General features: G+C 39.6%; 1 protein-coding gene across 1 annotated transcript in view; it reads right to left on the reverse strand.

Annotated features, from left to right (window-relative positions):
• Positions 1-1,503: 1,503 nt before the first annotated feature.
• Positions 1,504-27,774, reverse strand: part of ADAMTS20 (ADAM metallopeptidase with thrombospondin type 1 motif 20) — a 265,728-nt gene continuing 239,457 nt past the window's right edge. The window contains exon 40 of the mRNA XM_075209069.1: positions 1,504-1,771. The gene's annotated coding sequence lies outside the window, so the exon portion shown is untranslated. The remainder of the gene's footprint in view (positions 1,772-27,774) is intronic.

Raw genomic sequence — 27,774 nt, forward strand, 5'->3', positions numbered from 1 at the left:
TGTGTGACTAGAGGTGCTGGGCAGAGAGGGGATATGTGTGACTAAAGGTGCTGTGCAGAGTGGGGGCAAGTGTGATTAAAGCATGTGGGCAGAGGGAGGCATGTGTGATTAAAGCATGTGGGCAGAGGGGACATATGTGAGCAAAGCTGCTGAGCAAGGGGGCATGTGGGAGTAATGCATTTTTCTGTAAGAGGGTGGCCTGGTGCTTTTCACTTGCTAGACATGCCCCCAATGATGCACTGCCACGCCCCCAATTGTAGGAGCTCTTGCATGGTAAAAAAATGTTGCTTCGCTTGACTATAAGGGGCCATGAATTTCTCTAGGCAGCCCTGTATGTATGTATGTATGTATGTATGTATGTATGCATGTATGTATGCATGTATATATATATATATATATATATATATATACATACATACAAGTTAACCTGTGCTTGATACTCATGCATTCTAGTCAAATCAAGCTACTTAAGGTGTTAAAAAGGTTCTTGTCATGCATTTGGGGCTAGGCCAGGCCTCCTCAGGGGAAGAGCGTTACTTCCCGATGTAAGCGCCCTTTTTTAACGTGGTTTTGTCCACATGTCACCACCTCATCATTCTTCTCCATCACCTCATCCTTCGTCTTCATCGCCACATCCTTAATCTCCATTGTCTTACTGTTATGAAACCTCTCGATACACAACGTTACTGCTAAACACCTTATCACTGTGCTCAATCAAATCTCCTTCCATCCCATTAAGGAGGGACTTATCCACGGCCTATCATTGTTAATACTACAGGAGAGTCACATCGGAGTATCTACTTTTCAAAATACCAGATTTTTTTATTTTTTTTTTCCTTTTTCCCAGCCTTCAATGGAGCCAGTCCCTTTCGCTGCAGAGAGGGATTTCCACTGAGGATCACACGACAGGTAAGTATTCTTCAATAGCAGCAGTACAGATCCTTAAGTACTGCTGCCCACTGCCCAGCAATGATAAACAGACCCCATTGTGTTGAAGGGAAGATAGGTAGGAGTTCTCCTAGATTTCCCCCCTGAAGGGTGAGCACACATTCAGTGTAAAATTAATCCAAGACAGAACTTGGTGATAGGTGAATGCAAAGTTACCTCATCCTCACGGGTTATATGGGTCATACTCTGCCCCCATTCTATTGAGCCCTGGGAACATTTCCCCTTTCTAAAGCAGACTATTAGAGGACACATTTGGACATTAGTTTACAGTTATACTTTGCACAAATTACACATTCTGCCATCCTTATATTTGACATTGTATAACTTTATTTAATAAAAGTGATAGTAAATGATAGTTTCACTACTGAAATATTGAATTGAATTACAATGCTCTGAATATTCAGTATAGATTTCATATTCTACTTTCATTCTCATCAGGACAACATATGTGTCTGTTGGTGCAGCAGAGGGGCTTCCTTGGCTTTCCTCATTGTTGGTTTTTTCCACTTCAGCAGATGCAGATTCAGCTTCTAGGGTGACACCCAGTGACTCCTCTGCTTTATCTCCTAGTTCTTCTAATAGGGAGCCTGCTGCTTCCAGGTTGTTATCTCTTGGAAGGAAGCGTCTGGAAGAGTTGTATTTGCTTCGCCTAGATTGGAGTGCATTGTGAAAGCTGCTGTATCTCTCAGGAATTCTTCTTGTGGTGGGTTGTATCTCACCTGAGGCCTCATCAGCAATGGAACCAGCTTGTTCCTGTATGCAGTGATTTACATCCAATGCTCGACGAGACTTTTTCTTCTTCTTTCTTTTTTTCTTCAGAGCTCTGGGGGCAAAAAACATATTTCAGAGGGTCTTCCATGAATTTTAGCATTGTAGAGCTAATTATTACCTACTACAGTTAAGAATGGTGAATAAGCACATAAGGTACATGCCATGCACATAGGCACATACCTGTAGCCACTTAGCTTTACTAGCTCCACCCATTCCATATCTCATGTCACCCATGAACACTTAATTACACATATTTAGCTTGTAACAACACTCCGTTATATAGAACTATTCCATTTTGTCAATAGTCCTTTCCATTTTATCCCTAACTCTTCTTATTTACAGTGCAGCATACAATATTATATCCCTATCATTGACACACAAACACTTACGTAACCAATTAACCTACCAGTATATCTTTGAACTATGGGAGAAAACTGAAGCCCCTAGAGGACATGCACAGAAACATGGGGAGCACATTACAGCCCACCCTGGTTGTGATTACTATACATATATAAATAATACTAACCACTAAGCCATTTATTTGGGTGTGAGGTATTGGACAGCAGCAATGTTTTTAATTTCAATCATCAACGCTTAATTTTCAATGCTTCTCAGTATAAGTTCCTTCTACACATTGTTTTGTATGAGCTTGAAACATTGTAAGGGGAACAATCTGTAATATTTATTTCCTCCACTCCCGACTACAGATTGCTGGGGTATCACTATCATTCCCATTATGTATCCCCATTTTGACATTTCTAGGCGCCACCGCCTGGAGATCTCAGTTCTATTATATTTGCAATTAGACAGATTTATCTGGATAAAGTTTCAGTGCTGCAGTGTTATTATTATAATGCTCCATTTCACTGACCATGTTTAGATATTTGTCTAATAAACAGAATATTAATAATCATCTACAGGTTTAACACAAAATGATCCTCAACGGAGGCGTACAATTATCTTCCCCACAATATGCTTTATACACCAAATATCTGTACTCACTCCTCCTGCTTCTCATTCCAATGTTCCTCGTTAGTTTTTAGGATATTGTTCATATCAAATAACTGACGCTGGTACAGCCAATCTACCATGCTTCTCTCCATGAGGGCAAGTGTCTGTCCTCCTTACTGCCTAGCAGCTGTAAGACACTAGAATACAGCTGGTTGTGATGTCACTGTTGAGGTCATAATAGTCTGATCAGGCAAAGTCTCCACTGAACACTGAGGGTTATTAGAGTGGAATAATAATAAAATGACATTGTTTTTTTTCCCATCATAATTATTATTGAACTATTACATTTAAAACATACATATCCATAAAGAAAGACATACACATTCCATGGTATTATTATAAAACATAAAATAAAAGGAAAGATCAATAAAACAATGGAAATCCATAAACCATCCACTAGTATCAAAATTCAAAATACAAGTTAACTTTATATTATTGTAAAATTTCTGATAAGTATCAGGTATCATTACTCCAATGTGGTCTCCTTGCAACCCTTTGTTTACCAATCAATAGGCAAATCGTTATTTTGAACTCTATTCTCATACCATTCTATAATTCTAAAGCAGTTATATATTAAGCTTTTAGTTTCATTCGGAAGTGAATTTCTATAACTTTCCTATATATTAAATAATTTTTTAACCTGACCAACTGATCTTTGAATAACATTAAAGTAGGATGTAGAAATTGCATCCAAACTTGTAAGATACATATTTTTTGCAACTGCTGAAATTCTAAAAAGCAATTTCTTAGCCATTTCCGTACATTTAAAAGATTTATCCAAAATCCCCTGTACCGGCCATTCGGAGGATAAGGGTACAACATTTACTAACTCTTCCTTAGCATATTCTTTAATTTGAATCTAAAATCGCTTTATATATATACACATAATCCCATAAATAGTGAAATAAAGAAACCTCAGATTTATTACATTTGGACACTTTGAGTCCCCACTAATCCCTATACTGTGAGACCTTTTAGGTGATAAAGATACTCTATAAAAAAGTTTAAAAAACATTTCAGTACATGAGCTATCACTTAAAGTGCGATTAGAATATATAAATTCTCCTGAGTAGTAGATAAATATAGATGTGGAAAATGAACCAACCATATAGACATTCCTGTTTCTCTATTAGTGCTATAATCTGGTATGTACAAAATGTTATAAAATTTTGCTAGAGCCTCATTTGTAAAATATATACTTTATCAGTTGCAAGTCAAGGGCATTCTCCCAATCTTTCAAGTCTAGACGTCACTGAAATCAAATAGTGTTATACCTGAAATATTGCTAAAGTAAAAGTGCTCATAAAGTCAAATTTAGAACAAATTTCAGAAAAAGTTAATCTTTTTTGTGTTATATTAATAAAATCTCGTATCTCTGGGTCCATGCACAAAATGGACTATAAGCTTTACCGCAGGGGTCGGCAACCCCCGGCACGCAGCTCCCTGAGTCCTGGTACGCCGTCCGACCATCCTAAATGACAGCCGGAGAAGAGCTGAACTGCTGTGCTTGCACAGCAGTTTAGTGGCGGCTGCGCAGTTCCTCCCAAGCACCATTGTGGACCCGATCACGCCTGGAAGAGGTAAGTACACAATTATATCATTCTTTACTCATTTATTAGTGGCCTAAAATTATTTTTTATGCAATTCTGAGGCCATAACAGTCATTGGGGACATTTTTTCTGTATCTAAAAATATTTGGAGGCACTTTGAAGTATGAAGAGAATTGGAGGCATTATTGTGGCATAAAAGGTATTGGGGGCAATACTGTGGCATAAAAGGTATTGGGGGCATTACTGTGGCATACAATCTATTGGGGGAATTACTGTGGCATAAAATCTATTGGGGGTATTACTGTGGCATACTATGTGTTTCTGGGGGCAACTGTGGCATAATATATGTTTATGGGGGCTACTGTGGCATACTATGAGTTTCTGGGGGCAACTGTGGCTAAGTATGATTTGTGGGCACAACTATGAGGCATAAGATGAATTGGGGGCACAATTATGAGGTATGATGTGAACTGGGGCACTACTGTGCGGCATAACGTTTTTTTGCTGGTCCCTTACTGTTAATATGATATTAGCCTCATAAAATGAGACATAAGGGAGGGGGCTGCTATAAATTGCCCGGGCCTGCTTGGTGGCCCGAGTCCCCACTAGAGACCTATCTTTGGAAAAAAAAAAATATATTTTAAAAGTACTTTTTTTTATTTTTTTTATTGAGTGCAGGGGGGACCGGTTGTGGCTAAATCCCCTTCAGCTCAGGAATCTTCAGACACCTGGTCATGTGACTGCAGTGGTCACATGGTACTCGGCGGGCTGCTGGATATCTTCCCATGCTGTGCAGTGGAGAAGGTAAGAAGAAGGTGTGCTGGAGAGGGGGCATTTGTGACTAAAGGTGATGGAGAGGGGCATGTGTGACTAGAGGTGCTGGGCAGAGAGGGGATATGTGTGACTAAAGGTGCTGGGCAGAGCGGAGGCAAGTGTGATTAAAGCATGTGGGCAGATGGAGGCATGTGTGATTAAAACATGTGGGCAGAGGGGACATATGTGAGCAAAGCTGCTGAGCAAGGGGGCATGTGTGAGTAATGCATTTTTCTGTAAGAGGGTGGCCTGGTGCTTTTCACCTGCTAGACATGCCCCCAATGATGCACTGCCACGCCCACAATTGTAGGACCTCTTGCATGGTAAAAAAATGTTGCGCCGCTTGACTATAAGGGGCCATGAATTTCTCTAGGCAGCCCTGTATGTATGTATGTATGTATGTATGTAGGTATGTATGTATGTATGTATGTATATATATATATAAATAATATATATCACACCCAACTGGCACACCTGGGTTTTACTAGATTTTAGCCGACACTCTGATTTGATAGAACAAGGTTGCCAACCCCTGCCTTACCGTCTTGGAAATCTCCATTTCCCAAAAAAGGCAAAAATAATGAATATTTATGGTGAAGTCCCCATTTCATTCGTATTTTATGCCAAATCCCCCAAGTATTGAATAATAGAGGATTATTCAATATTTCAAAAGGCATAACTAGACGAGTCATATGCAAAAGGACTCTAAAATCAAATTGTGGAATAAATTGTTGCTCCACTGTTAAGTTTGTAAGAACATTCTGTTGTCTAATCCAATAACCAATATATCTACAAATCACTGCTTGGTTATAAAACTTTATATCTGAAAAATTTAATCCCCCTTCTTGTTTTGTTTTTTTGTAAGATATTCATGCTTATCCTCACTTTTTTACCGTTCCAAATAAATCTTCGAAATATTATATTGAAGGTTTTTTCATCTCTTATAGTTAAACGTACTGGTAAGACATGTACAGGGTATAGTATTTTGGAGAAAATAATCATTTTAATTAGATTTACTCTACCTATAAAGGAAAGATGTAAGTGTTGCCACAATTTTAAATCTAATTCTACAGCATGGATAATACGTTTGACATTCAGTTTATATAGCTCTATGTTTTGGTAAATATATCCCTAAATATTTAATATATGGTTTAGCCCATTTCAGGGCAATATTTCTACTCCATAAAGGAGTTTCATCAGGTCCCAATGACATTTCCACTGATTTATCTATATTAATCGTAATCCAGAAAATAATCTGAATTGATTAATTGTATCCAAAAGATGGTGTAGATAATCCTGGGGCCTAGAAATATATAATAACAGATCATCAGCAAATGCTGTTAGTTTGATAGTAGTTTCTCCAATTTTTATACAGTGAAACTCTTCCCATTGCTGCAATGTTCAAATAATAGGATCAATATTAAGGTTAAAAAGTAATGGAGATAGGGGACACCTTTGTCTGATTCCCCTCAACATATGAATAGGTTCTCCTCTCTTATTATTAACCATTAGTTCTGTACATGGTTTGTTATACATATATTGTATGATTTTTTTAAAAAAAGAGGCCAAAACGCCCGTACCTCAAAAATCCTCTGAAAAAAAAATCTATGAGATATTGTCAAAAGCTTTTTCTGCATCTCAGCTCAATATAATATTATGGTTATCTTTTTTTTGTAGAAGATGCTATTACTGCTGCAAGTGCCGTTCTTATCCCCTTAACTGCATATCTTCCATGTGTAAAACCCAGTTGGTGGTCTGTCAACAAGAGAGGTATAATACTCTGTAATCTGTTTGCCATCATTTTGGCCAAAAGCTTAAAGCCTTGATTTAAAAGCGTAATTGGCCTATATGAAGACACCAATTCTTATCTGGCTTTGGTATTAATATGGTGTATGCTTCATTAAAGTTTTGATTTTTATGAATCTTCTGAAATAAATCTGTGAGAACAGGTATAATATTTGTTTTTAAATTTCTATAATACTCTCCACTAAAACCATCAGGGTCCGGGGATTTATTAGGGCGAATCTTAAATATAGCCGTCTGTACCTCTCTCTTTTTAATATCAGCATCTAATATTTCCCTTTGAGAAGATGTCAATTTGGGAATTTGCAGTTCTGAGAAAAACTTAGGTTTCTTTATTTCACTGTTTATGGGATTATGTGTATATATATAAAGCAATTTTAGATTCAAATTAAAGAATATGCTAAGGAAGAGTTAGTAAATGTTGTACCCTTATCCTCCGAATGGGCGGTACAGGGGATTTTGGATAAATCTTTTAAATATACGGAAATGGCTAAGAAATTGCTTTTTAGAATTTCAGCAGTTGCAAAAAATATGTATCTTACAAGTTTGGATGCAATTTCTACCTCCTTCTTTAATGTTATTCAGTTGGTATATGTATTTAAGATGGATTGGATCGAGGCATCAATATACAAAGAGAAACAGGTTAAAAAATTATTTAATATATGGGAAAGTTATATAAATTCACTTCCGAATGAAACTAAAAGCTTAATATATAACTGCTTTAGAATTACAGAATGGTATGAGAATAGAGTTCAAAATAATGATTTGCCTATTGAATGGTGAACAAAGGGTTGCAAGGAGACCACATTGGAGTAATGATACCTGATACCTATCAGAATTTTTACAATAACATAAAGTTAACTTGTATTTTGAATTTTGATACTAGTGGATGGTATATGGATTTCCATTGTTTTATTGATCTTTCCTTTTATGTTATGTTTTATAATAATACCATGGAATGTGTATGTCTTTCTTTATGGATATGTATGTTTTAAATGTAATAGTTCAATAATAATTATGATGGGAAAAAAAACCAATGTCATTATATTATTATTCCCCTTTAATAACCCTCAGTGGTCAATGGAGACTTTGCCTGATCAGACTATTATGACCTCAGCAGTGACATCACAACCAGCTGGATTCTAGTGTCCTACAGCTGCTAGGCAGTAAGGAGGACAGACACTTGTCGTCATGGAGAGAAGCATGGTAGATTGGCTGTACCAGCGGCAGTTATTTGATATGAACAATATCCTAAAAACTGACGAGGAACATTGGAATGAGAAGCAGGATGAGTGAGTACAAATATATGGTGTATAAAGCATATTGTGGGGAAGATAATTGTACGCCTCCGTTGAGGATCATTTTGTGTTAAACCTGTAGATGATTATTAATATTCTGTTTATTAGACAAATATCTAAACATGGTCAGTGAAATGGAGCATTATAATAATAACACTGCAGCACTGAAACTTTATCCAGATAAATCTGTCTAATTACAAATATAATAGAACTGAGATATCTAGGTGGTGGCGCCTAGAAATGTCAAAATGGGGATACATAATGGGAGTGATAGTGATACCCCAGCAATCTGTAGTCGGGAGTGGAGGAAATAAATATTTTCTGGCGACAGGTGGATGCTGTGCTTGTTAGAGATAATAAATAGGACAACAGTTCATGGGTGTTAACTAGAGGTCAGTGGAGTAATGCAGGTGCAATATGAACAAGTTTGTGTGTTGGTGGAGGGGTGAAAGATGACACAGTAAATAAGAAGAGTTAGGGATAAAATGGAAAGGACTATTGACAAAATGGAATAGTTCTATATAATTGAGTGTTGTTACAAGCTAAATATGTGGAATTAAGTGTTCATGGGTGACGTGAGATAATGCTAAGTGGCTACAGGTATGTGCCTATGTGCATGGCATGTACCTTATGTGCTTATTCACCATTCTTAATTGTAGTAGGTAATAATTTGCTCCACAATGCTAAAATTCATGGAAGACCCTCTGAAATATGTTTTTTGCCCCCAGAGCTCTGAAGAAAAAAAGAAAGAAGAAGAAAAAGTCTCGTCGAGCATTAGATGCAAATCACTGCATACAGGAACAAGCTGGTTCCATTGCTGATGAGGCGTCAGGTGAGATACAACCCACCACAAGAAGAATTCCTGAGAGATACAGCAGCTTTCACAATGCACTCCAATCTAGGCGAAGCAAATACAACTCTTCCAGACGCTTCCTTCCAACAGATAACAACATAGAAGCAGCAGGCTCCCTATTAGAAGAACCTAGAGATAAAGCAGAGGAGTCACTGGGTGTCACCCTAGAAGCTGAATCTGCATCTGCTGAAGAGGAAAAAAGCAACAATGAGGAAAGCCAAGGAAGCCCCTCTGCTGCACCAACAGACACAACTGTTGTCCTGATGAGAATGAAAGTAGAATATGAAATCTATACTGAATATTCAGAGCATTGTAATTCAATTCAATATTTCAGTAGTGAAACTATCATTTACTATCACTTTTATTAAATAAAGTTATACAATGTCAAATATAAGGATCGCAGAATGTGTAATTTATTTGAAAGTATAACTGTAAACTAATGACCAAATGTGTCCTCTAATAGTCTGCTTTAGAAAGGGGAAATGTTCCCAGGGCTCAATAGAATAGGGGCAACGTATGACCCATATAACCCGTGAGGATGAGGTAACTTTGCATTCACCTATCACCAAGTTCTGTCTTGGATTAATTTTACACTGAATGTGTGCTCACCCTTCAGGGGGGAAATCTAGGAGAACTCCTACCTATCTTCCCTTCAACACAATGGGGTCTGTTTATCATTGCTGGGCAGTGGGCAGCAGTACTTAAGGATCTGTACTGCTGCTATTGAAGAATACTTACCTGTCGTGTGATCCTCAGTGGAAATCCCTCTCTGCAACGAAAGGGCCTGGCTCCATTAAGGGCTGGGAAAAAGAAAAAAAAAAATCCCCAAAAATCTGGTATTTTGAAAAGATGATACTCCGATGTGACTCTCCTGTAGTTTTAAGAATGATAGGCTGGAGATAAGCCCCTCCTTAATGGGATGGAAGGAGATTTCATATATATATATATATATATATATATATATATATATATATTAAAAACAGTGAAAAGACAACGGCGCTCAGCGTAACAGCAAACGGTCACGTGAATAAAATCGTGCTCAAATATTAGAAATCACATACAGTAGGCTGCTTCACTTTAAACATCAACTTGCAGATGTAAGACCTAGATAGATACAAAAGAAAGAGAAGCACCAAACATAGTGTGATACCATCAATGCCCAAAAAAAAGTGACCATATAATTCAAATTGGCCTCGTACCAAAAATAAATAATAAAATCGCTTATCTGGGGAATAATATCCCTCTGAAATGCCAAGTTCCTCCTTGTATAGATTGGACCTTCTGTTCATTGGATTCCAAAATTGGGTATATATAAAGCAGGCTTATCTGTAATATAGACTTATCCAAAGTCCTTAGGGAGCCCCTTTGGCCGCAGATGACAGGAATTATTTTTCACCAAACAGGCAGGCAACCACGAGGAATAGATAACTCTTTTCGCCTCCCTAGTCACAGATACCAAAGCCTCCTTCCAAATTACCTATCAGGGTAGTGAAATACTGATGCTCCCTTGACGTGTTTCGTCTATAAATAACTTTCTCAAAAGGGTTTTTTGGCATTGATGGTATCACACTATGTTTGGCGCTTCTCTTTCTTTTGTGTATATATATATATGTGTGTATGTGTGTTTTTGGTTTCCATAATAAGAGGAAATGATAACATCTAATCTATCTTGTGCACAAATATTAGGTCCTACATCTTCTTATAAGGATTCTCTCATGAAATGTGGAAGGACTTAATTCACCAGTTAATACTTACGCATTTAAGAAAAAAATCTCCTGGTGTAGTCCTGCTTCAAGAGACACACTGAAAAGCCTCCCAAAATTCTTTTCTTAAAAGTAATTGGATTCAAGAATGTATATCAGGACCATTTATGAGTAAAAAACGGGTGGTGTTAATTTTGTTTGGGAAAAGGATGCAATATGTGAAAGGTGAAGTTATTCAGGATGTCGAGGGAAGATTTATATTGGTAGACATAAGTATAAATGGAGAAATATTTACTATACTTAATATATATGCGCCTAACACTCCTAATAGAAATTTTTATTTGAAAATTTCACAAATTTTGATGCAACGTACTACATACAATCTGATAATAGGAGGTGATTTTAATGCTATGGACAATCCATAAATGGATAGATCTACTATACCCACTTTGGGTTCAGTTAAATCTACAGAAGAAATTCATATATTAAAAACACAACATAATTTGGTGGACCCTTGCAGAATATTGAACCCTACAGATAGGTCTTATACACACCACACCAAAGTGCATAATACACTTTCTCGTACTGATTATATTATGATATGTAACACTTTACTTTCACAAATTAGAAATACAAACTTAGAAAATATTCTTATTTCTGATCACGCACCTATTATGTTAGACATTGAAAAAAATGAGCACAATCACATGGATCCCCTATGGCGTTTTCCTTCATATTTAGCGCAAAATGATCAATTTAAATTATTTTTTTTAAATAAATGTGATGAATACGCTATTGAGAACCAGCAACATAAGGAAGACTCAGCACTTTATTATTGCATATTCAGCAGCAAAAAAACAAGGAATAGAGGGATCAGTATAAGGTGCTAAATACGTTAATCAAGACTAATTATGACTTATATAACATCAATCCAAATCCCTCAACATTCGAAAAATATGGATAGTAAAAAAAACGCTTGAACCCTTTTTGCTAAACCAGGCAAACAGTAGAACAGTGTATGCAGGCCTGGCGCTTCCATTAGGCAACCTTTGGCAGTTGCCTAGGGCGCTGGGACCTGCAGGGCGCCGCTGACTAGATTTTGTAATCTAGTCAGCGGATTGGGGACAGAGGTGCAGCGGCGGCGTGGCGCCAGCTGATTTGTAAAGTCCGTCGGATGCGCCCGGGCAGCCGCACTCACACATGATCACTGACTGTCAGTGATCATGTGATCTCTCTGTCCAATGTGCTCGCCTGTCCCTGCTCCTGATCTCACACTGTCTGTCAGTGACAGTGTGAGTAAAGTTATTTCCCCACGCCCCTCCCCTTCCAGCATGCACTGCTCCATCCTCACTCCTCTGTGTGAAGCAGCCATTGAAGAGATAAAGAGAAGAAGGAAGAGGTTTGAAGAGCCCCCCTCCTGCTTTTGCTGACCAGACCAGAGAAAAAAGAGTGAGTATATGCAATCTAATTACTTATTTAGTTATTATTTTTTTTTAAAAGAGGGTGCACAAAGTCCAATCTAGGAAGTAGGGAGGTATAAAAAAAATGTGATCAGTCAGTGATCATGTCTGAGTGCGGCTGCCCGGGCGCATCCGACGGACTTTACAAATCAGCTGGCGCCACGCCGCACCTCTGTCCCCAATCCGCTGACTAAATTACAAAATCTAGTCAGCGGCGCCCTGCAGGTCCCGGCGCCCTAGGCAACTGCCTAAGGTTGCCTAATGGAAGTGCCGGGCCTGTTGACAATCATGGAATAGTGACTGTAGTGTGTGCCAGGCAAATATTTTGTATATTAATATGTTGCAAGTTCACCATTTCTTGCTGCCTTCGAATATGATCTAATGATTGGTTGGATGAGCCCTTTTTGCACCTTAGATTCATATTAATCCTACTTTCCAAAACTTCTATTCACATTTTTTTCCTTTGTCAGGACATCCTCATCCTAAAAGCTGATCACTAATTTGCGCTTTCCTAAAACTTTCAGACTTGCAAATTTAGGAACTGATTAGGATCTGACTACCTTATTGTATTCGGTCCGGATCTCCTGCTTGTACATCTTCTTATAAGGATTCTCTCATGAAATGTGGAAGGACTTAATTCACCAGTTAATACTTACGCATTTGTAAAGTCTAGCCAACTTGGTTGTCTTTGTCTGAAAAGATGCGTACGGTACGCTACGACGTACAAGGGCACGCTACGGCGTGAAAGGGCGTGCGCCTCCACTACACGTGGCAGCAACAGTAATTGCTCTTTTACCATACATTCGCACAAACACACATACTTATAAAATAGTACACATTAATGATAGTTGCAACACATAGTCAGTTATGTCGAAATATAGTAGTATTTATATGTTATATCAGAGTTACATGCATATTAATGAAATACACGGAACGGGTTGAAGGAATAACATCATGAGTGGTATCATAATGAACCTTGTTACATATCCTACTGTTTGGTTCACTCTGCGAGGGAATCGCAGAGTGCATACACAAGTTATGAATGATTGGGAATTATGAACTACTTAAGACTAAGGAATCTTGGCGGGAAGAGCAGAGCAGGGGGTATCCCTGCTGAGATGACCCCCTCCTTTGTATTCCTTTGTATGAAGTGGCCAATGATGACAACCCCTTGGACCTTCCTGAGACCTGGACCAATAGATGCAAGCTATTCCATCTTCATTGTATTACTGTATGTGATTGTGTATATAAGCAGCAGCTTATGATCCAGAGTGCAGACATCTTGTCCCCAGACTTCAGGATTGAATGACTGCACTGGATCCAGAGCGCCTGCGATAAGTAACGGCTGTATTTACTATTACTTCGCTTGAGCATTTTATTCTACTTATTGCGAATAAATCTCTGTGCTTTGGAAACACAACTCGAGGTTCGACAATCGTTATTGGTTAGCGACAATACGCACATAATAATTTGGGGGCTCGTGAGCTTTGGAGGTTTCGTTGCCGATGATATGCAAGACCAACGGATTTCGGTTCCTCAACAAAGCGTGGAGACGCGTCATAAACGGGTAAGAACGCATGGTGTTCAAAACCTGAATTTTACTCTGTGTTGCGAAACCGAATGTCCGTTTTGCATTATCTAGGGCACGCTAACTAGAACCTAGGGACAAAAGAGAAAACTGTTTCTTTTTTTCTGTGATTGTGCGTTTTAACTGTATTGCATTGCTTAGCGTATGTGTATTTCCTGCTGTGCGTACGCGAACTTCCGGTAGACTTGCCACGTGGTTAAACAATCGTTTTGATAGTTATTATATGTGCATAGTATAATTACTTGTGAAAGCCTCTGAGATATTATTACTGTTGTTGGGAACTTTTGATTTTCTGCGCAGAAAAGGTGTATAGTGTGTGATGTTGTAACGTAGATACACTGTTCATTATTCATTGTGCTCAGTTGCTGTCTGACGAGGCGGATTGCCCAACTGAAGGACGGTATAAAGGGCAGGTATACCGAATGCGAAAACCGGGTTTTCGCAAAGCGCTACCAATAGATCGCAAGGTTTGCTAATAATTAGTATTGGTAGGCAGTGCGATCAAACCGCACCGTTAGTGCGATTTGGTGAAGCAGCTAGGAGGAATTATATTGGAAAGGCTGGTTGATTGTATTGACTTTGTTCTCCCAGTTATAATAAACTCAGCAGATTTTGTGGTTGAGCCAGGGTATCGAGGAGCTGATAGCCCTTGGGGCCCACAGTGATATTTCTGTATTAGGGATCCTCGCCGGGTGCGAGAAAAGCGAGTGAACGCGGCTAAAGGAAATACGTTCACCGAGCATTAGAGATCTCTAGCTGTGATTATAGCAACAAAGTTGGTATATTGTTCAACATGGGTGCTAAGCATACGCTAGAGATGGTCAGTGTACTGCCTAAAGAAGCCCCTATTGGTTCAGCTAGGTTTCTCATGTGTAAGAAATATGGTGCATACGCAACTGTGTATTGTGACACGTGGGTCAAGATGACCAAAACTTGTGATAGGCCTTTCCCAACAATAGGAAGTTTTAATGCAGAGGTACTAAATACTGTAAAAGATAAAGTATGGTTGATTACCTCAACAAAAGTGAGGAATAAACATAATGATTGTTTAAAATTGTGGCAAATGGAAGGTAACACGTGGCAGAGCAGCGAATGCAAACCGGAAGTAGGCGTGACGAAAAGCGCGCGCAAGGCGGATGTAACCGCTGCGAAGCGTGGCGAACTCAGCGCAAGCGCGCCCCCGCCACCTTATGTGGCGGGAGGGGTAAGTACAGCCGTTGTTAAAACTGAAACTAGAAAAATTGCTAAGTTGTACCCTGTTTTAAGCCAGTTTCAATCAAGTGTATCTGAAAATGAAGATGAACCCACTGTGATTTCAGCCATTGCCCATGCTGTTAGTGTACTAGAGGCTCAGCGCAAGTATGAGAAAATGGCTGAGATAGGTGAGAGTAGCGTGATCACTAGGAGTGAGAGCATTCTAAATCTAGAACCAGCAAATCCTGTAATGTCCCCTGAAGTTAGTGTACCAGAGGGTGCATTCCCAGTCCGCACAATATCAGTTCCCAATGGGAAGCCAGATAAAGATGGTGTAGTTCCTTTAAGAAATGTTACAATGCATTGTCCCTGGACTAGATCAGAATTACGTTCCATTATGACTGAATTCCCAGATCCTAGAAAAGAGTTGGCTAAGTGTCAGAAATTTGTTAAAGACTTAGGGAATGCCCACGAACCAACCAATAAGGATTGGCGTGTAGTGTTGAGGGCGTGCCTTCCTCCCAATACTAACATACAAAAATTCATTGAAGATTTTTTGTTGGAGGAAGATGACACCTTGACTGATGAAATTAACCAAAAGAATATAGAACAAATTGTCAAACACTTAGCCATCTATTTTCCAGTAGTAGTAAATTGGAGTAAGATTTTCACCATTAAACAAAAGGATAGTGAAACAGCAGCAGCTTACTTCACTAGAGCTATAGCAGCGATAACACGGTTTACTGGGATATCCAACATAAGTGAGGACCCACATCACAGAGAGGTAGCTGTAGGGGTACTGATGGATGGCCTTATTGAAAATTTAAAGACGAGAGTACAAACCACATTACCCAATTGGAGAGGCATCACGGTAGACTCTCTTAGGGAGTCTGCTGTGGAGCATGACAAAAACCTTTTTAGAAAAAGGGAGGAGAAAAGTAATAGGTTAATGACGGTAAGTATACAGGCTCTAGAGGGGATGCATACACGACCACCAGCATACAACCCATATAACAAGAAACCTAAAGTGATCAGGTGTTTCAAATGTAACGAGGAAGGACATTACGCTAGAGATTGTAAAAAGGAAAGACTCAATACACAGAAGGGTGGGTCACATAGATATCCTCCAAGGAGGGATTCACATAGACTAGAAGACTCACATCTACCCGCGCATATTACAGCAGCAAATGCTGCGCGGGAAATCAATAGTCAGCGCTAGGGGTCAGGTCATACCTGTAGTCTACAGCCAGTGAGGTTAACTGAGAGTCAGAGTGAAGAACCAACAATGATAGTTGATATAGCTGGTAGGAAACAAACTTTTCTTGTAGATACAGGGGCGGCCCGATCTGTGATAACCTCTCCTTTCAATCTACAGGTGACCAGTAAAACTATTCCAGCTATGGGGGTAACGGGAAAAGTGTTACATTATTCTCTAACTAAACCCGCTGAAGTTACTATCGGCCCCCTGCATACTAAGCATTCGTTTCTCTTGGCTGCAGCGGCTCCTACTAACTTACTAGGGAGAGACTTGTTATGTAAAATGGGATGTGTCATATACTGTACTTCTGATGGTGTGTTCTTAGATATACCGGAGAAGGTCGTATATGAGGTACAGGATATATTGGACACCCCTCAAAGGTTAATGTTACACTCTCCTGTTATAGAACAAAGTCCATCTCAAGTAAAGGGGATGTTGCTGGAAATACCAGGTTCCCTATGGACCAGAGATGGACAGGACACTGGACTGATGGCAAACGTAGCCCCTGTCATGGTCAATCTAAAAAGTGGTAGGATAGCTCCAAAAATCCCACAGTATCCATTAAAACCGGAGGTGGAACTAGGGGTATTTCCTGTTATTGAGAGGCTGTTACAACAAGGGATTTTAATTCGTACAGCCAGTACAGCAAATAGTCCCATTTTCCCTGAGAAGAAAAATGGGGGGAGGGGCTATAGATTAGTCCAGGACTTAAGGGGAATTAATAAAGTTGTTGAGAGCCAATTCCCCGTAGTGCCAAATCCAGCTGTCATCCTCATGCAGATTCCACCGTCTGCCAGTCATTTTACTGTCATTGATCTATGTTCTGCTTTCTTCTCAGTCCCTCTTCACCCTGACTGCCAATACCTTTTTGCATTCTCCTACAGGGGAGTGCAATACACATGGACCAGACTACCCCAGGGGTTCATTGACAGCCCCAGTATTTTCTCCCAAGCCTTACATGACTGTTTGCAATCCTTTCAACCCCACAATGGGTCTGTTCTAATTCAATATGTGGACGATTTGTTGTTGTGCTCTGATTCTTTTATGTCATGTTTACATGATACTAAATTGTTGTTGCTTCATCTTTCACAAACAGGGCACAAGGTGGCAAAGGATAAATTACAGCCATGTCAGACTAAAGTCAAATACTTAGGACACTGCCTCACTAAGGGGCTAAGACACCTGACAACCGACAGAATTGAGGCCATACAACACATGACTCTGCCGCAGAGCCAGAAGCAGATTCGTACTTTCTTGGGGATGTGTGGATACTGCAGATCCTGGATCCCAGGTTTTTCTATTCTGGCATTACCATTGCAGGAGCTAGTCTCTTCCTCGAAACCAAAACGTGTTGTACACACAGAAGAGTCAGAGCAAGCGTTCTTTAATCTTAAAGATAGTCTGACTAGAGCCCCTGCATTGGGAATACCTGATTATGAAAAGCCTTTTGAGCTATTTTGTACAGAAGCTGATGGCTGCGCAGCAGATGTCCTCGCACAGAAACATGGTGACACTAGCAGACCGGTAGCATACTACAGTGCACAATTAGACAATGTGGCAAGATCACTCCCAACATGTCTCAGAAGTGTAGCAGCAACGGCTCTTCTGGTGAGTAAGAGCGAGGACGTAGTATTAGGACACAATTCTACTATCTATACACCCCACGCTGTATCAGCTCTGTTAAATTCAGCCCAAACCAGACACGTTTCTTCAGCTAGATTCACAAAGTGGGAACTAGCCCTGATGGCACCCTCAAACATCACCATCAAACGATGTAGCACCTTAAATCCAGCTACATACCTTCCGTATGTGTCTCAAGAGACAGAAAGGGTGGGAGGTGAGGAGACCCTGGTTGATGATGAGTTAGGCAAGAATACTGACACGCATGACTGTATGGAACACCTGAATCAGACCTTTACTGCGAGACCCGACATACGTGACACCCCCTTAGAAAATGTAGATTTTACGTTTTATACAGACGGAAGTTGCCATAGACAGACAGAGACAGGAGAGCTATGTACTGGTTATGCTGTTGTAGACGATCAGGATGTGGTAGAAGCTGAACCCCTTGGCCCACCTCACTCAGCCCAGGTGGTGGAACTAGTAGCACTAAGGAGAGCGTGTGAATTGGCAGAGGGTAAATCAGCCAACATATATACTGACTCTAGGTACGCCTTCGGGGTAGTGCACAATTTTGGGGCCCTTTGGCGTCTTAGAAACTTTACGACAGCAGCAGGTACACCAGTGGCACACTCACAACACATAAAAGGACTTCTGATAGCGATACAGTTACCCAGAACAGTAGCCGTCATAACGTGCAAAGCCCATACCTTTGAAGAAGACCCAGTGTCATTGGGCAACAACAGGGAAGACGAAGCTGCTAAATGGGCAGCAGGGCAACCTATGACTGTATTGACCGAGACTATGATGGTTTTTCAGACATTAGACATGCAGAAATTAATTGAAATGCAAGATCTGTGTTCCCTGCAGGAAAAGGCGGTCTGGAAGGCGAAGGGATGTGGTCAAGAGTCCTCAGGACTCTGGAGGGATGGACAAGGTAAGCCTGTAGCTCCCCGAACATACTATCCAAGCCTGGCTGAAGCAGCACACGGCCTGACTCACCTGGGTAAAGAAGGTATGTGCAAACTGGTGAGAGCATACTGGTGTGCTCCCGGATTTTCCTCTCAGGCTGGTAAGAAAGCAATGTCATGTCTTACTTGTTTGAGGAAAAATGTTGGGAAAACTATTCCAACTGAGCCATCCCACATCCCTCCTACAGACGGACCTTTTCAGGTAATACAAATTGACTATATCCAATTACCACCGTGCAGGAATTTAAAGTATGTGTTAGTGTGTATTGATGTGTTTTCCGGTTGGGTAGAAGCATATCCAGCAGCCACTAATACTGCTGTGTTCACTGCAAAGAAAATTGTACAAGACTTTGTGTGTAGGTTCGGTATCCCTAGAATCATTGAAAGTGATAGGGATACCCATTTTACTGGTGACATATTCCAAAATATGTGTAAACTCATGGGAATCAGTAGCAGACTTCACACCCCTTACCGACCACAAGCCAGTGGTAAGGTAGAGAGAGTAAACGGTACTATAAAGAACAAGCTGGGTAAGATAATGGCTGAAACTGGGTTGGCATGGCCTGAGGCTTTGCTGTTGGTCCTCCATAGCATTCGAACCACTCCTAGACCTCCTCTTAATCTGTCCCCCTTTGAGATACTGTTCGGACGACAACCTCATTTGATCGTGAGTCCACAAGACGACTTGAAGTGACTGTACAATATCTTATAAGAATGAGTAGACAGCTAAAACAACAACAACAAAAACTAAAAATGCTGTCACCTGGTATGCCAGAGACGAACTGTCATGATGTTGAACCTGGAGACTATGTTATGATCCGCAATTTCTTACGTTCAGGTTGTTTAACAGACCGTTGGGAAGGCCCGTACCAAGTGCTGCTGACCAGTACTACATCACTGAAGGTTGCAGAGAGAGACCACTTGGGTCCATTCCACCCACTGCAGGAGAGTCCCTAATCCGGAGAAAGTGCAAGACAAAACTCAGACCGACGACATAGAGCTGTCACTCGTGAGCCTGTTCCGGGAGACCTAAAGCCTGCAGTTGAGACACCTGAACCAGAGACGTTGCCTCAGAACTATCTTTCCAGCGATGGAGTGGCGGTTTTTTTTTTTTCTTTTGTTCCAGGATTTTCCTTGTTTTTACTTTTTCTAGGACATTCTATTTTTGTGAAGGAGGATGGAGAACGGAGGAGAGTTCTGGGAGTGATACGGATGAAATGGAGGCCGAAGAAAAGTTAATAGGATACTCTGAGCAGCCCATTATCAAACTTGGTCCAGGGGTTATGAAAAGGTCTGCTAGCTCAGGAACTCAGAGGCAGTGTGAGGGGCTATTGTCTGATGAGTATTGTATCTGCAAGTTCTGCGACTCCCTAGTTGAAGAGAGATGCATCCAACGATGCCAGTCCCCCAGTACTCTGAATATAGGCGGGCATCCTTTGGAGGATTATCACTCCCTGGTGGGTAAGGTGCTAAACCAAACCGAGTGTTGGGTGTGCTCTCACGTGCCTCAAGGGCAGCATAACATAGGACTAGTGCCATTCCCTCTAAACATATCCGAAGTACTTGAATTAAGGGGTGGGAGGCCCATAGAAGGGAGGTACAATAACACTAGGTCCCCTAGTCTGACGCTTCGACAATACTCCATAGGCAAATCTTTGCTGTGCCTAAACATATCTCATGCAAAGCGCCTGGAGAATTGGGAGGCTGACCTATCAGATCAGACAATGGCTCGCCACACTCATTTTAGAGGGAGACTCACAAGGTCACTACTAGGCAGGAATGTTGATGGAGGTCACAAATTAGGGCGTATAACCAAACATAAGAAGGTATCCATTGGAAAAGTCTCTACAGATAAATGTAAAATTGTCATTAATGCCGACACGTGTCTGGAACAAATGGAGACACTGGGCATGGGTAGTTTTATCAAAACTCTGTGTGATATAATTCATGGGCATACTGCTCCTTATGTTCTCCCTGATGATGTGTATTTTGTTTGTGGGAGGAAAGCTTATTCCTGGGTGACTCAGAGTTCCAAGGGCTTGTTTTCTAGCTAAACTGGTTCCTGAAATCATGACTATTACTCATGAAGAAATGGTTGATATTCACAAGACTACATCACCACCATACATACACACACAGTATGAACACCGTGGCAAGAGAAATATGATTCCTGGTGAGGAACCCATAGCTACAAAATTGATTAGTGAAACTGCTGGTTTCCAAGTTATGGTTGCTCTAGAACTCACCAGGACCGCTCGGGGAACATTAAACTTTAAATATATCCAAGACCTAGCCAAATTAATAGATAATATCACCGAGATGTATGATGACACTTTCAGGTATACTGGAAGGGAGCTACAAGCGTACAAGGAGTTGGTACAACATAGACTGGTACTAAATTATCTCACCTCTATTACTGGTGGGTACTGTGTGACACTGGCCACCCAGTTCGGTGTCAAATGTTGCACGTACATTACTAATAATACGGATGACCCTAAAGAGGTTATAGACTGGAAGATGGATGAAATTTTGCAGCTGAAATGGGAATTTCGAAAGAGCCATAATTCTTCGTTATATGAGGTCGGGGAAAAGGTGGTGGGTTGGTTCTCATGGTTGAACCCAGCAAAATGGTTCTCCGGTCTGGGGGAGTGGGTACAGGAAATGATTGCGAGTGTAGGTAAGCTCCTTCTCCTTATACTGGGTGTCATCTTAGCAATTGGTTTAGTTGTCAAATGTGTTCCTACTGTGTTGAAGTGTGGAAAATGGTCTCATAGGAGTAACACTGAGAAAGAGACTGAAAGGGTGGTACCAGATACCGAGATCATGGTCTGTGAAGAAGTATTGTATAATCCTGAACTTGAAACGGTGATTGGGTGATAGTTTATTACACTATCAAAGGGTGGAACTGTCGAAGTCAGCAAATTGGATAAAGTCATTTCAATTAAAGTCTAGCAAACTTGGTTGTCTTTGTCTGAAAAGATGCGTACGGTACGCTACGACGTACAAGGGCACGCTACGGCGTGAAAGGGCGTACGCATCCACTACACGTGGCAGCAACAGTAATTGGTCTTTTACCATACATTCGCACAAACACATACTTATAAAATAGTACACATTAATGATAGTTGCAACACATAGTCAGTTATGTCGAAATATAGTAGTATTTATATGTTATATCAGAGTTACATGCATATTAATGAAATACACGGAACGGGTTGAAGGAATAACATCATGAGTGGTATCATAATGAACCTCGTTACATATCCTACTGTTTGGTTCACTCTGCGAGGGAATCGCAGAGTGCATACACAAGTTATGAATGATAGGGAATTATGAACTACTTAAGACTAAGGAATCTTGGCGGGAAGAGCAGAGCCCCCTGCTGAGATGATCCCCTCCTTTGGATTCCTTTGTATGAAGTGGCCAATGATGACAACCCCTTGGACCTTCCTGAGACCTGGACCAATAGATGCAAGCTATTCCATCTTCATTGTATTACTGTATGTGATTGTGTATATAAGCAGCAGCTTGTGATCCAGAGTGCAGACATCTTGTCCCCAGACTTCAGGATTGAATGACTGCACTGGATCCAGAGCGCCTGCGATAAGTAACGGCTGTATTTACTATTACTTCGCTTGAGCATTTTATTCTACTTATTGCGAATAAATCTCTGTGCTTTGGAAACACAACTCGAGGTTCGACAATCGTTATTGGTTAGCGACAATACGCACATAACATTAGTCAGACAAACAGTGTTCACACAAGCAGTGTTGTGTTGGTTTTGTGGGAAGGGAATTACCTGTCCACTTGTGCTACTGTGGTAGTGTGGACAGGGCTGCATGTGTGAGGGGCAGTGTCATGAGGATAGGAATGGAGGCAGCAAGAAGCTACTGACAGAAAGAAGCAACAGGGTCAAATATATCTAACTATCTAACTTATTTATGTTTTCAATGAATATTAATCTAACAGCCTCCATTTTCAACTACATGTAGACTGCTTTGTTAAAGGTATTACAAACTATTTCTATGGTTTGACATATCCCAGCAGTGTGAATTTCGGGCTGATGCATATCATATGATCAATCTTTAACAAATTATGCAAGTAGCACATAACCCTATTTTAACATGCCAGAGTTCTAGATTCATGTATCCCATTTTCCTGGACTTCTGCAGTCAGCCTCCCCAAGTCTAAAGTACCACCTGCTAACTGAACATTACATTTCTGAATGGATGGTCAGCTCTGCTCTCCTTCACCAGACATTAGTTTCTAGATGTTAAATCCTCTGCAGAAACACAGTTTGGGAATCAGATCCTTCATATTATACTGCTTCAGTATGTCCCACTGTAAGGGCTGCCATGGAGTAAGCAAAGGAAATAAGAGAAATATATACTTAACAATCATTGATTTCTTTTAATTGAAGTGCTCCATGGCAGCCCAATATTCCCACCCATGTTCTCTAATTATGTTTTCATAGGACAGCTTTGGAAGATTCTCAGAGATATCAGAGTGGAGGAGCAGCCACGTTACAGCCTCTAGATATGCTCCTTCCCACCCTATATCTATTGATTTGGGAGTTAACCCATTCTACCATTGTAAGTGCTGCTATAGAGTAAGGAAAGGAACTACACAATCCCCATTGCCCTTGTTTGAAAAAGTTTTCTATCCTTTATATATTATATTATCTATTATCTATAATTGAGCACACATTGTTAAACTACTAAAAATAAAACAGAAAAACCTACAAAAAATACCCACCCCAAATCATTAGCACTATCGATGCTAAATTAATTAAACTAGGAATTTCATATAACACAATTTACAATTAATGTATAATCAAAGAACAACTCATAAATCATCACACCACACATGCAGATGACAGATAAATATCAGTAAAACATGTTTATGTTTAAAATATACACTAAAGAATTAGCATTGTTAATTTGTGTTCCCTTGATCTCCTCCATGGCAGCAAATATTAATGTGTTAATTTTCCATTCCAAAAAAGTCAGGACAAAAAAAAAAAAAACAACAACTCTGAGGGGTATATAAGGTCACTCCTCCTTCCTCCAGGATGCACATGGTCAGCAACAATACTAAGGTAGACTGTGGCATTTAAAGAATGCACATTTGGTATTAGATTGTCTAATGTGTGCCAAGAAAACATTGCTCAATTGACACAAGGCAGGATGGATCCATAGATTTATGTTGTTTACATCAAATTCTGTCTGTACTCTCTGCATGTTGCAGCAGAGATTCATCAGACCAGGCAACATTTTTCCAATTTTCAACTCTCCAGTTTTGGAAAGCCTGTGCCCACCATATCCTCAGTTTCCTGTTCTTAGCTGATGGGAGTGGAACCCAGTGTAGTCTTCTACTGCTGTAGCTCATCCACTTCAAAGATCAATGTGCTGTGTGTTCAGATATACTCTTTTGCATACTACTGTTATAACACATGGTTATTTGAGTTGCTGTCACATTGCTGTCAACTTGAACCAGACTGACCATTCTCCTCTGGCCTCTCTCATTACCAAGTCGATTCTGCCTACCGAACTGCTGTTCATTGGATTTTTTTCATTTGCACACCATTCTTTGTTAACTGTATCAACTGTTGTACGTGAATCTGTTTTTACACATTTAGCTCTGGCACGTGATTGGCTGATTAGGTATTTACATTAATGAGCAGTTGTAACAAGAAAAGTGGCCTCCGAGAGTGTGTGCCTATTTCTCTCTCTCTCTCTCTATATATATTATATATATATATATATATATATATATATTTATTTTTTTCCAATCTAATGTAAAACTGGCTCACATTCAAAAACTCTTTCAAAGTTAGTAGATAGTTAAAAACAGTTTATAGTCAATGCTCAGAGGTCCTCCACAGCACTCATGTTTACAGGTGGAAGCCCAATGCCACATACTCTGTTGCAAGTGAGGGAAAACCTAAAATAACAAATAATAGAAAGTTTTCCAGTGCACTATATTAGCAAATCCCGATTAGTGCAAAACGTAAATAGTGAATGTACAAATAAGCCTCATAGCAATTTGATAAATCAAGACATTTGCTCCAAAAATTGAACAGTTCCTCAAAAGCACCGTATATATGTCCTAGAGAGACCTTCTGATTTCCTGGAAATATATAGAGAAACTGACATAATGTAGTACATTCCAAACAAATACCTTTATAAAAATAAGTAATATATGTACATCAAGTTAAAAAGAAGACCGCTTATCTGAGGATGATCTCTCCCTCCGGCTCCGTTGTTCCAGTTCTCTAGATACAGTTCATTTCAAAGAGGAGTCTTCACAGAGACAATAAAAAAAACAAAAAACTGTACTTAATATTCTCCGGCATGCAATGGGGCATCTTGGTGTCATGTCACACATACCCCATGTGGATGCTCCCCACATATATCTGGTCCCCGGCATAAAGTGCTTCTCCCGGGTAAGCCTTTTTCCACAAAAGGCTGGTCCTCCACCTTCCACTGGTGATTACTGCTGTATAAAACTTCAGCAACTAGTCTCCATCTCCACCTGGCTCACAGATATCATAGCAGCAGGTAAGCTAATGGTTGTGGACAACTAAACCACAAAATTTACATTTTCACATATAATCCATGAAGGTAAAATACATTGGTCGGTATTAAGCAGACTTTACACCCCATCTCCGTTAAACAGCATAGTTGTTTACACTCCTGGAATGTGTGAGAGACTCCCGAATTGGGGAGGGGGGCTCCCAGAATCCTGAGAGAGCAGGCAATTCTCTTACCTGTAGAAAAGCTGGTGGGGACATGATGCAAACTGCATCATCAAGCTCCGCCCATTTGAGAGAATAGCTAGTAACAGGGGGATAATAGGGCATTGTCAGGTGTCGGCAGGGTGCATCCCAATGCCTAGTGGTATGGACATGATGATATGAACTGAGCAATCAAAGAACTATCCTCCAATCCCTGCCTGTGTGGTTAGAGAAACACAGACCTCCAATCATGGCAGCCTGCTGAAGAGAAGTTCAGCTCAGTGATACACAGCATTAGATATACTGTATATTCATTTTAAATGGTGGCTTTAAAAAAAATACGTTGACTGGTTTTTAAGCAACTTACTTGAGACTGCACAATTGAATAGCAACCTAAATAGTATTGCACATATACGTGTTATTTTTTTATTGGAATAAACTTCAAACAACATTCTTTCCATCTCTTAAGTCTTTATTTAAAAGAAATGCCATGCATTTCTATGATTACAGGATAATCTATTCATGCACTGTACATTTTATGTTTCATTCCTTTGAAGACTCTGTGTCAAAATAGTTGCGAATCTCAAAAAGAAAGAGGTAAAAAGAGAACCCACAGCACCATTATATCATATTACATAATGTACTTTTTAGTATTGAAAATGTAAAAGTTTGTTATTGAAAATATCTATAGCACTAGCAAACATTGAATTAATTTGACAGAAGCCAGAAGTACTGAAGGTTATCGTTTGTAATGACCAACATCTATACATCAATGAAATAGGGACCCTGTTTGTTCAAAGTTAATTAGATTTAACTTTATTTGTTTTCTATACTATATGATCTTTGCATATGTACTATTTGTTCATCAATGTCTTTGTATCTATAGGTCAGTGTCATAATAAAGAGAGATGTATATATATTTAGAGTATGTCAGTTTAAGATTTTGTTACAATCTATTGTCTGGGTTTTATACCATTTGTAAAGTTAGTTGCAAGTAGGACATTTCCATTTCTACACCAATCAGTTCAGCTCAACCAGGCCTGAGTTTCACAGCTTATAACTGTATGGAGAGAGAATGCTATGGAATATATCATTTACTTCAAAGAGCTCCTAAGTGTGAGAGATGCTCTGACACAAATCTAATATCAATGGCAGGGAAAGGATGGGGATTGGAGTGAGAAGCATGTTGTTTCTAACCACCTACAAACTGCTATACTGTACGTGCACATTTTTTTTCTTGCTTATGTAAAAGTTATGCACAATGCCTCATTGTTTTACAAAATAATGGCATGAGGTCTTTACTGAAAGTGGAAATAGAGAGACAATGATTATATCTGTAATACATATTTTTCTGTTTTTTCTTATGTGTATTAGGGTCTCCCCAAACTAGATCAATTGTAAAAATGACCTATCAGTTAGTATTACTGTATAACTTCCTATTACATATTATTTAGCAGTTTCTTCAAGACCTATTCCTGGTCTCCTGTGTATTTATCTAATCTTTCCTGTGGTATTTTCCCATTGAGGTCACCATGACCAATGTGATATCAAGTAATTGCACAGGAAACAAATCACACAATTCCCAAGCACATTGATGAAACCAGAGGCTACCACTGATAGAGATTGTCAGTCTATATACTGTATACACATATTTAAATATATATACAACATTTTTTTGTATCAGTATGTAAATTTCATTATATAAATAGTAATTTTTATAAGTTACATTATTTCAAATATAAATGCAAATATCTTCTATAACAAAGTTAGAGACATTTCCTAACATATACATCTAACATACATAGTGCAAAAATCCTTAACATCTTGAAGGTCACTTCAGACAATATATCAAAATCTGGCATACTAAAAGTTTAGCACCATATTCAAATGAAAGTTCCACTGTTTTAAAATAAATTCATACTGCCTAACTGATAATAACATAAAATGCAAATGATTGTAGGAGAACTACCATAAAATTGAAAAACTAATAAGATAATAATTTGGAATTTGCATATTATTTCATATCATAAATGATAGAAAAAAAAGCCTGTGCTATAAACTCCTATATGCCACAAACACAGAAATTAAGAAAATACGACAGGCAGTATCTGCCTCATCTGAATACTAAATACATGCATAATGTGTTTTCTGAGTATAGGGGGTAACTGTATTAAGTGCCGATTTCTGCAAGTCACCG

Source organism: Mixophyes fleayi, chromosome 4 (assembly GCF_038048845.1).
Source record: "Mixophyes fleayi isolate aMixFle1 chromosome 4, aMixFle1.hap1, whole genome shotgun sequence".
NCBI classification, from domain to species: domain Eukaryota; kingdom Metazoa; phylum Chordata; class Amphibia; order Anura; family Limnodynastidae; genus Mixophyes; species Mixophyes fleayi.